This window comes from Grus americana, chromosome 5, assembly GCF_028858705.1.
Source record: "Grus americana isolate bGruAme1 chromosome 5, bGruAme1.mat, whole genome shotgun sequence".
In the NCBI taxonomy this organism is placed as follows: Eukaryota; Metazoa; Chordata; class Aves; order Gruiformes; family Gruidae; genus Grus; species Grus americana.
The window spans coordinates 10,594,634-10,606,954 of record NC_072856.1 but is presented as its reverse complement, the minus strand read 5'-3'; positions in this window follow the sequence as shown (position 1 = coordinate 10,606,954).

Genomic DNA, 12,321 nt, shown 5'->3' with positions numbered 1-12,321 from the left:
ACTAAAATTGTACTTGTATAGCTTTTATGTTGATTTTCCTGGGGAGATTCACATATATCCTCAAGGCTATCATTTGATCCTTAGAATATCCTTGGATTCAGTTATCTTCTGATATCATTAGATCTGGAATTATCCTTCAAGTAGATTTCAGCTGCAATCCCAGAAAATTCCTAACTCTCCTCCAACATGCAAAGCTAGCTCTGTCCCCTGCTAGACTTACAAGGAGTGGACAGAACTGCGTTTTGTGACATTTTGTTACATGACATTTGTTCCCAGCACAGGAAGCTAAATCCAATCAAGCTGCAGAGAGCATATGCTACATATTTGACCCATTGCAGATGCTGTGTGCAGGCCACATGATTTCCAGACATAAACCTAAAAGAAAAAGTAATCCCTGACCTCTTAGATTTTATTTTCCTTAGCAAACACTAAGGAAGCACTAAAAGTACAAAGTGTAAAAAGTATTTTAATAATGAAATTAAGACCTTATCTACCCTAGGAAACTTCATGGTGACAGAAAAGGAGATAGTGACATCCCAGAGAAAGAAAGAGGCTGAATAATTGAAAAAATTTTCTCATTAAAAGGTCTTTTTTTGTTTTTTTTAGCTCCTGTTTATTCACTGCGACCAGTGAATCAACTGGAGAAGGAAACAGTTGTTTGAGATTTGTCATCTCACTGCCCATGTGTACAGTGCATGATCAAGAAAAGGGGACACACCTGTCTCCGGAAGAGATTGAGCAAGACCTGACAAGGTTGGTAAAATTGAGGGGAGAGGGAGTAACATGGGAGGAGAAAGGAAGTCTTTCACTTGAAATAAAAAAGATCTTTTGTTTTTCCTTTAGCCAATATAAAGAAACAAAAAAGAATAATTACAGGTTTTAGGAAGTCCTTTGCTGGCCACCTTTAAATGTCCCTTGCAGTAATTTACCCCTAATTAAGTATGGAGAGAGGCAGAAGGGAATGGAGTGCTGAAAAAGAAAGAACAAGAAGTGGAAAGCAAAAGGGCTGCAGAACCAGGGGGCTGTGTCACCCTGGTTTAGAGGAATCCTCATAACCACTGAGTATTGCTGTGGTATCAGTGGGACTACACTGAATTTATGAAGTAGACTGTGATGGCATAAAATGTCTATCTAGTGCATATCTGCACAGCTAGGTGAAGTTGCAAAAGCAATGTGGATAGGCACGTTCAAGCTCTTTATAATCCAGGTACTTAATATAGCAAGCATAATGAAGACCTGTTGGCATGAGCTTCAACATGGCATGGCCCAAAAACAAGCTCTCTGAAGATATTCTTATTGATGCTAGTGTGGCTTGAGCTAACTATAATATAGCTGGTGTGGATGTACCTGTGAGGCTAAAATGACACTTTCTCTGGGCTGGATAGGCTGAATAGGCATAGGTAATTGGTTAATTGCAAATCTCATACAACAATGTGATTGTTTGAAAGTGATCGTTAATTATTAAAAACATATTGAACATGACTCGGAAAGCGCCTAGAATAGAATTCTGAAAAAAACCCAATTACCTAAGGAATTCATATATAGTTATATCTAAGCAAAATATGTATTATTATGAATTATTTTATGAGGATTTTTTCAGGTTTTTAATGATATCTGAGCTTTATGCATTTCCTTCATACCTAAACAAACATACCTTGGTGAAAATATCCTAGACCTGGGTCTAGGAGGCAGAATGGAATTCAAATGTGATTTTTCCATGACAGACATGTTATACTTTGTGATACTACACAGCCCATAGTAACTTAGGGATCTGGTCATCCTTCTAATGCATTCAGAAACCATACAGTTAGTATTATTGCCCCTGTCTAACTGGTATTTCCATAACAGCTATGCATACTTTGGGATTACTTCAGAATCTTATGGATGCATCTGGCCGTTGTTAAGACAGCAGGCTCATTGTCTATCACATAAACCAAAAGTATTTTTCACTCACTTATGTGTCTTGTAGCATCTTGTGTTTCTTTTCACAAGGTGCAGATTACCCAAGATGTCTCAGAGTGAAAAATCAAAATCCTCTAAGGAGTCATAAATGTGTCCAGTCTTCCTAAATATGAAGCTCTGGACACAGGGAGTTTGCTTTATTTCTAATTCATTGCAGTCTAAGCCAAGGTACTCTATGGTGTCAGTGGGATTACAACTGCTTTGCCTATGCAAAAGATCTGTCAAGCCATGTAATACCTAGCAACTCCAATAATCCTCTATCAGATATTAACTATATAAAGCACAACCTCACAAAGATCAAAATGGAAACAAATGGGTTTTACTGCACATGAAAGGATGTCTAAATGCACTCAGGTGGATGCTAATGGTGGAGTACTCTAGTATGGATTGTTGCTTGAAGAAATCCTTGCGTCAGACTGGGGCACACAAATACCATATGTTTCAGCACGTAGAGCAACTTTAATCCTGCTTCCAGAGAACCAGAAAAAAGACTGCATCATTCTTCAACCATGGGTGTCATGAAATGATTATACTTTTTTGATCGTTGATTTCTCACATCCTTCTCTCTGCAAGAGACATTGGAGATTTCACAGCAGTTTATTACACTTCACAATAATAAACAGTGTAGGAGAAAAAAATATCCCTCAATACAGAGAAGTTTGACATTATTTTCTCAAAGCATTCTCAAATTAAATTCAAAAGCAATTTGTCAGTGTATTGTGATCTTGGGTGCACTTCACCTGGTATGGGGCATGTTATTTGCCTCTAGATGGTGCTCTCAGGTTGAGATTAAGGAGTTCCATCAGCTTTTTCATTATAACTTTCATAATTCTCTCAAAATCCACATAAACCTTCTCAAAGGAGCAAGGAAAAAAAACTTGCTAGAATGCATATGAGTGTACCATATATTGCTTCAGATAGCTGACATCCCTTAGATTGTACAAGGAAGTGACTTTAATTCTAGGAAAATCAGCATTGAAACCACGTAATACTCTAATATAAAGGTGCAAATTCTAGAAAACTTTAAACCATGTAATGAACATTAGTTAAATAATACCTTCATGGTTAAATAATACAGTTCCAAACAGGTAATAGTCCAGCATTACAAATTGGAAAACAAAGGCAAAGAGATTACTTGTTTTTCTCAAAATCTTGAAAACTGTGCTCAGAGTGTGTGTGTAGGTGATTTAACACTTGCTTTTTAAAATACAGACCACAGCTATCGATTTCCGTGTTGCTGAAGTGTCCTTCCTTGATGTGTTTCTAGGGAGGAAGTATGACTAGGCTCTGCTTCATCACAGAGAATAAGTGTAGTGTAAGAGCACAACCAAGGGCCTTCCAGTTGAGAAGCCATATTTTTCCTGGGGAAGTAGGAGAGCTACAGATTGTCACAACAATACCAGTTTGTACAGCTGGGCAACACATCCACATTTCACTCTGTGCCTACAACTGCTCTGGTGCTGGAATTGCTCCCTCACAATTACCACCACTACTGGCTGCACAAGTGCAATCTTTGAGTGTCTCAGACTAGTCCAGGACTCAGGTCATAACTGTGGCATTTTAGCAATGAAGCTCAATACTTTCTTTTAAGAATGAGTTCTGCTGTTGGTGTGTGGTTTGTGTGGATCTGTACTTGCATATTTCTACTTAGCATTCTCCTTCACATTGGTGTAACTATTATGGCAGAAGATAGAGGTGATTGATGTGTCTCAGAGATTTCTGACGATGTCCATTATCTTTGAGCATAAGGCAAGGTTTTACATCATTTATAAATGCTGTGCATTCTTTTGGGTTCTTGTTTATTTTCAACAAGCCACTCATCTTAGTCTTTCATGTTCCTTCCCAGAGAGAGCTCTAACTGAGGTGGTGTTCATCAGCAAGAGGCTCTCTTGGTCCCACCATTCACTTCCTATTTCTTCTGCCACATGCAGCTGTGACACATAGGAACATTTTGGTTAAAAATGAAACAAAGGAAGATTTTGGAGGCCAGCACTGTCTTGCTGATAAGTCTGAAATTTAGGTTTACTCTTAGGGAATGAGTAGCTTTGCCTACTTTTAGTAGTAACTTAATATCCATCCTAAACTTTTTTCCTGTCCTCTCTCCCCCATAGTGACAACTATGCAGAATCCATCTTGTTCCTTTCATTCTAGGCTCACATTAGAGTAAGCCCTATTGTGAGATATTATTTTTTATCCCTTCCTTTTCTTGAGGTTAAGTGTCTGTTCGTACAAACTGTTCCAGTTCTAGGTCAAGTGGAGCACTGAATTATTTGTGATGAAGATCAGGATGTCAAATTCTTTTTTGGCAGTCGGTGTTCCCACATGTAAAGAGTCTGTTTATTTTCAGATAGCGCAAGATCAGAGCTGTAAATTATCCAAAGCTGGCATTTAGTGTGCCCTTTACCTTTAACATCCAAATGCATTGAACAAAAGCCACTGAGACTTTAGTTTGTGCTAACCCCATTTAGTAAAGAAAAGAAAGTTGAAACTTGGAGATTGCCATGTGACAGATTCTAGAAAATACTGTATGAAACATTGTTTCATAGCAGGAATGACTAAACATCTGCTTTTCTAACCTTAATGTGACACTGTTAGTGAATAAAGCTATACAGAGAGAACGTTCAAGAATATTTGTTCACTGTGGTTCTAGTATTGGAATTTTTTTCCTCTAAGACCTGACATTAGGAGTAATGTAGCTTCTGTTCTCTAGGATCTGCTCCATTAGCCACTTTTAAAACAAATCACTTTTGCTTTATGTTTTTCTGCCTGCAATAATTTAAAATACTAAATAATTTAAACATAGTAAAATTGTAAAAGCCTTCTCAGCAAAGTCCTAAACAAAGCTACTGGTGTGTTAAAAAGTGTATGCTTCTTATGAGCATGATAGACATCTCCTTAACTCAACATATACAAATCTTTTTGATCTTTCAGGATTCAAACATGTCAGGAAATCAGTGCACATAGAATTGTGAAAGTCCATGCTTCAATATTAATCTCTCTTCCAGTACTGACTTTGATGTCAGAGGGGCTATTACCCTGGATTCTTTGTTTGAAAAGAAAAATCAAATGGAAGGTACAGATCTATTGAAGTATTTCCACCTCTCATAGTTTTATTGGTAGAATTACAGCTTTAATTAACCAAGACGTATTTTTTAGAAAACTTCGTTAAGAGTAAGGGGTACAGATTAGATTATTTTTAACAGTAATTTCTTTAGCATGACATCAATTTATTGCGGTATCCTCCATAACAGTAGTTTAATTCATCATCTTTCAGAAATATTTTCATAGTTTTGTCTGCATGAAAAACTAAGATGGCAGATACCACTTATATGACTGAAATGCTAATGCCACTTCCTCACTGTGCTGCTTCCCAGATTTGCCTCTAAACTGCTCCTCAGAATATTATCCCAGGGTATCCACTGGCATAACTGTTCTTGTGTTCCAGGCTGGAGTTTATCCAACATTATGGCTTCTCTAACACTAGTTTCTGTTTTATTAATCCCACTGTTTTCTCTGTCTTCACGTCCTCTCTGGCCTCCTAGCTGCAGCAGAGAATCACACAGACATCACGGGGTGAAAGGGTTAAATGTCAGTCACATATTTCTAATGTAGCAAGTAGCCTGTGTGCAGAGGGAGCAAGTTGGAAGAAAGGGAGTAGAGGTGAGAAGTGAAATGACAGTAGAAGGCTGACTGTGTACAGCTGTACTTGCACTCACCATCAAAATGGGTAGGTCAGAGCCCATCATACACTAGCTGTAATCCTTTTCCCTAGCTGGGAAAGAGAGCACAAGTCTGAAGCAAGTATAAAGCTCATACATATAAGCCAGGTGGACAGAGGCGAATTAATAACTTAAAGGTTTAAGTTACAGTAAACACGGACTCCTTGTGTCTGTCTGCCCACATATGAACATAACACATTAATGTGTAAACTTCACGCTAGAGTTGCTCCCCTAGCTTCTCACCTTAAGGTGTCACATTACGCTAAATATATACATTTATCTAGGTAAAGGCAGTGTGGTTCATGTTGTCAGTGGCAGTTTCTTGCAGTTAACTGCTGTTAGGCTAACAAGTTGATTTAAAGTCAGTGGGAAAGAAGGAGCTGAGGCCTATAAACCATGTTAAGAGTTGTGTGAACATGCTTTATGATACGCATAACCATTTTCTGAGTCATCTTTGTGAATGGAAAGATGTTTCTTTTCCCCCTTCTAAGAATGATGTTCGTAATTTCCTTGAGAAAGATAACATTAGTAGTCAGTATTTCGCATGACTCATACAGATATTCAGGTAGCCATTTCATTGGGTTCTATTTTCCTATAATCAGTACATAGTACAGAGCATCATTTATTGTCATTAGTATTGAGTTTTGTCATCAGTAACAATTCACAACATATGCTTTGCTCTACTTGTGACAAGCATGTTCATAAATATGACTTACGGTAGTCCTTTATGTGGATGGCTCTATCAGGTATACAACTTATCAATAATAAATTGGATAGAACAAAACAAATTAAAGAAAACAGACATTCCAGCTACTTTTCTGCTCTCTGGACAAAAACGTGCCCAGCACTCTCACTCTTCGCTGGGAGAAAACAAATGTTTTCAAAAAGAATCACCTTTCAGATTGAGGCAAACAAGATTAAGATTAATATGAAGCACAGTAACTTAACTGAATATTTTTGTCACACTGAATTTACGTGTGCTACATGCACATTCAAGCATTTTAATAGTATAACTTTAAATCTAAGGACTTTTCTGCAGAGATGGTGCAGCATCTGAGTTGGTTCTGCTCTGTGTGTCCAAAACTGACCCTGTGTATCCTCTCACATGAGGACACCAAATATACTATAGCAAGGATAAATGTTTGCAAGAAGCTATGTCCTGGCCATTGGAATGAAGTGCACTCTCCTCAACATGTGATCTTGTCTCAGGCTTGTGCAGCGCAGCCCATTCGCACAGCAACTGGACCAGCTCTGCTTTTCTGCCTACAATGCAGAATCATTGGAGAGAGAACCACAAAAACACTACAGGAGCCTGTGATTTTACAAGTCCAAATAATTATCACATATCTAGAGTATAGAGTCTCACTGAAACAAGAGTCATTGCATGCTATTTACTTTCATGCAGAATGGATGAATTAATAGAATACAATTTATAGCCCTGTTTATGTGTCATTCTTTTTGTGACACCAACTTCCCCAAGTACTTTTTTTTCTAAATGCCTAGAAGAAATATTTCATCCTTGTATAAATATCCACAGTGAAATTGGTTTGTTTAGAAATCCACAATGAAACCAATGTTTGCAACGTGTGCAAGCCAACACACTCTAAAAAGGAATCTCGTGCTTTTCTCATATGTACTATTTAATGAGTAGAGATGGTATGTGTGATTATACATAGACACAAATACACACATATATCTGTGACTGTGGCCTTGTTTGTATTAGTGAGTGCCATGGCACAGCAGGGATGGATCTGTAAAGTAAACCAGTTGATTCTGTGGGCCTGATTTCAGTCTATATGTGTCTTGGGTGGGGGTTACTCCAGACTAACTCTAGTGCTGTCAACTGAATTAGTAGTTGGGGCATGTTAGGAGGGCTCCCAGAGTAAATTTCTAGTTTCAGGTTACTCCACTGCTTGAATCAAAGCATAACCGGAGAGGGTCAGGAGATTTACTTTGGAAGTGCATGCTTAATCTGAAATAAAATGCTAATGTAGGTGCACCCTAAATCACCACAACTCTTACTGCTTCTAAATAAACATCTGAAGGCTGAGTTGAACAAGCCTTGTTTTGATCTACACTCAATGTCACATGCCATCATCCTTCGAGTTATGAAATTATGCCCTCAGCTCTTAATACGAAAATAGGTTTCCAGATGTCAGAAAGGTAAGTGCTGAGTTCTAGCATACAATAAGCAAATCTTACTCAGTGGAGTTCCAAATATGCAGTTGGCTTTCCCTGTTATCTTCAGTTTGGACTCTGGAACATGGCTTTGGATATGGCATATAGGATCCTTTCTGAATCAGTTTTGATTTGGGTTTTTTCCTCCTCACAAAAGTAGTCAGATTACTCTTGTTTTCTTACATTTTAACCCTGCCAGGAAAACCAAGAATCTGACTCCTCTCTAACTTTGTCACTTCTTCCATCACAGAAGGATTTAAATAACTTTAGCTAAAGAGGAAACATTCTGTGAACCAAAAACCTCCTCATGCTCATGCAACTTTCTAGGCTCTTTTATTGTTTAAAGCTTCCTGTATCAATTGTCCTCCCCAGTGTACTCTGTGCCAAAGTTACATGTGTATACCTTCCTTTTGTACCTGGCAACACTGAGAATTTCTCTGCAAGGGGGAAAGCTAGAATCAGCCTTAACTTCTTTATGCTTCCCTAAGTGTGGACTATGTGAATTTCATCACACAGCCATGAGCAAGAAAATATATACTGACCCATGATTTTCCTTAATAAAAAGCTCCATAGATTTTATAAGAAAATTAGATCAAGTGTTTTATTGAGCCATGATTTGGTAAGAATTACTAGAAAATTAACTCCATTCAGCAGTAATTAATCTTTTTCTGTATTTTATGAGATATTTCTATAAACAATTACTAGTTTCACCCAAGATTATGTCTTTAATATTTATCAAAAGTGTGGCAACTAACAGCTTTCTGAGAGATCTGTCACTCAAAGAACAATATCCTCTATTTCAAGGGAGGAGTGCTTTATTTAACATGAACAGCCATCTGAACTATTTCAACAATACTCATATATTTTCAAATCAAATTCTGATTATCATAATTGTTTACAAAACACAGCATTTTCTGTTGTCATGTTCATTTCACACAGGTGGGCCATCACTGTGGAAGTTTTAAAAGAAGCCATCATATTAAATACGATCCAAATGAGTTTTCTAAGCACAAGCTTTAACAAATGGGAAAATCTGTATAAATGCTTCTTTAATGTATTTTAAAATGTCAGTGGGATCAAATGAATATTTTATTGCTTAAAAGATAAACTCTTCAGCATTCAGCTAGGATTATGTAACTTCAAACTGCATCTGAGCACGTGTCTTCCACCACAGTCTAGGCAGTAGAAATAGCTTAACTTGGGAATAAAAAAGAGACCCTGAATCCCAGAAGCACCATATTGCCTGCCACAAGGAAACCACAATGTAAAAGGGTTCAGGAGCTGCAATAAGGTATTCTGGAGAAAGCTCCAAGGTATGGTAAATGTATCTGAAGAACTAGAGGAGTAGGTCTAGAATAATCAGCCTACAGCACTTATTAAAAGAAAGCATGTAAGAAACTACTAAATTCAGACAGAAAGACACAACTCCTAAATCATATAGCATCCCAGAGAAATTGAAGATAGTAGTTCAGGAAAGGACAGAGGATGCTAATGTGTATGGCAAGATTCCTCCAGAAACTGGAGTAAATGAAGGTGTAAGGGTTGGTAGTTTGGGTAACTGGTAAATTTTGCAAAGTTGAGGCAGACCCCCTACTAAAGGATAAGGCTGAACAAACCAAATATGGTAGCCTTGACTACACTGAGAACTGCAGTATAAAAAGCTCACCACTAGTATAAAAAGCCATCCACCAGGGACTAACAAAAAGGGTTATTGCAGCTAGGACAAGCAAAGCATACCTCCTAAAATGAATACCCTGCTATAAGATAAATCCTTGCAGAACGCCAAAACTAAATGCATTTGATGAAGAATTAGGATATGGCCCCAGGCATAAATTATAAGCAAGATTAGCCTGCCAAAAAGTAACATAAACCCAACAATCAGTAGCAGCTTTGACTGGAGGGAAACAAAGTACACTCATGAAGAAATCTTGCAATGGCTGGGACAAAGAGTAACTGCGAGTTGCCCCAAAAGAAGATTAAAGAGGTAGATGAAAGAGAAGATGCGTGAAACCATATGTTGCATTTGACATTTGAAAGCCAAAATGGAAAAAAAAAAAAAAAATCCAACTGCTCAGCCTGGAAAAGCCGAAGCCTTATAACAGAAACTCAAAGTCTTTTGCATTAGAGTAGGGCTAAAAATAAGTTCTTTCATATTGAAAACATGATCCCATGTGTATAAACAAGGGAAGAAGAAGAAAAGCAGATTTTCTGTTTAAATATTTGGACAACTTTTGGGTGCATGAAGACTGGAAATAGGCTTTCATAATGTTGTGGTTTTACCCCAGCCGGTAGCTAAGCCCCACACTGCTGCTCACTCACTCCCCCCACAGTGGGATGGGGGAGAGAATTGGAAGAGTGAAAGTGAGAAAACTCGTGGTTTGAGATAAAGACAGTTTAAAGCAAAACCTGTGCACGCAAGCAAAGCAAAACAAGGAATTCATTCACCACTTCCCATCAGCAGGCAGGTGTTCAGCCATCTCCAGGAAATCAGGGCTCCATCATGCCTAACAGTTACTTGGGAAGATAAACACTATCACTCTGAAGGCCGCCCCCCTCCCCCCTGCACTTCCTCTTCCCCAAGCCCCTTATATTCTGACCATGACATCATATGGTATGGAATATCCCTTTGGGTAGTTGGGGTCACCTGTCCTGTCTGTGTCCCTTCCCAACTTCTTGTGTATCCCCAGACATCCTGCTGGCAGGGCAGTGTCAGAAGCAGAAAAGGCCTTGGCTCTGTGTAAGCACTGCCCAACAATAACAAAAAACACCTCTATGTAACAAAAACATCTCTATGTTATCAACACTGTTTTCAGCACAATTCCAAAACGTATCCCCATACTAGCTACTATGAAGAAAATTAACTCTATCTCAGCTGAAACCAGGACATATAACTATTCTGGAAAACTAGAAATTAGTAAAAAATTCTAGAAAGGAGGTTCTCTCTAGGAAGAAAAACTTTAAAAGAAATGTGAGAGAAAGCCATGGAGACTGTTTCAGAAGTTTATATTGAAGATGTGCACTGTGGTGGGCCTCAGAGTCCCTGTCCCCTGACTGCTTAGATAGAGAAGTGGATGAGTGCTGCAGCCTCTTTCTAATGCACAGCCTCTGATTTTATTCCCGTGTCAACCAAGGCATGAAAGAAAAGGACAGAAGTGATGATGTACAGTGAAGTCACACCTTGACGTGGCATCAGGATAGAGGTAGAGCTCACATCTGTATTTGTGACCCCAAAGGCATTCCCGGATTGTCAATCTACACATAGAAAGACTAAGAATCAGCCAAACCTTCTGTATGTCCAGAAGGCAGCAAGTTTGATCAGTGGGAAAAGCCTAGCGCCGTTTCTTAGTTCCAGTATGATTAAACAGCTAGCTGTGTCATCTATTTTCTTCTAGATTTTCTCATATTGAAGAGAATATGTGACTTTGTCCAGAGCATAGGCTTTTGGAAGTACAACTCTTGATTATTTCTGCTGCAGCATTTACAATTAAAAGATGGCCAAAATTTTGAAGTTTTTTTTCAGACCTTCTGACAAAAGGTACTCCTTTGAGTAAAAAATTGTGAAGAGATATAATTAGGCCAGTGTCCCTTATAAGGTAACTATATGTGTGTCTGTTCCAGACTACTGAGATATCAGATAGCCCAGCTGGCTGCGCTAACCCCAGAACTGGAATCAATAACACTGCATCCTCATGGCACTGCACTCAAACTAATTAGCTGGGCGATGAGAGATAGGGCTTTTTCAGCTTGCCAGGTAGTTTATATTATAGCTTAAGCTAAATGTCTTCACTCTGCTTGCCTCTGGAACATGTGTCTCAGCCTGCTGGGAATTTGTTTAGGGGACTTTGCACGCTGTCTCCTGTGGGGTGCAGTCAGGTCGTGAGCAGACAACCCTAGATGATTGGGTAGGGCCTTGGAATGGAAAAAGGCCTCTAAGAGGGAGTGCAAGAAGAGCAAAAAGTTGCCTGTGCCTTCAGCTGGAGGCACAGCTCCATTTAATGACATTTCTAAGGGGAAGAAGTAGTATTGATCTGCATATAGCTCTCAGCATAGCTGGCTACTGGTCTCCTAACTCACTGACAAGCATCAAATCCTAGTAAAAAAGCCACTAGGTCAGTGCTGTTGCTATGCTTTGAGAGCTGTCTGCATCCTTATGCTTCCCTCTGACAGTGATGTAACAGGCAAGCGGAGGCATTTCATGCTACTACATGAAATTTAACCAGAGATCACAAACCCTAAAACATCCTTACCCGCCACTCCCATCATTTCTGCCTGGTATCACCACTGACTGCCAGAGCTGCATTGCTCTATCCTGACATAGTTTGATTTTCTTTTTAAGGTAGCCTTTGTTCTGAACTTCCTTGTTTTGTAATACTTGGATTGATGATTAATTTCAAGATCTCTGTAGTGTATTTTGTCCTAAATTACTGCTGGGGCACTTACCTGCATTGTAATTTAGGGTTTG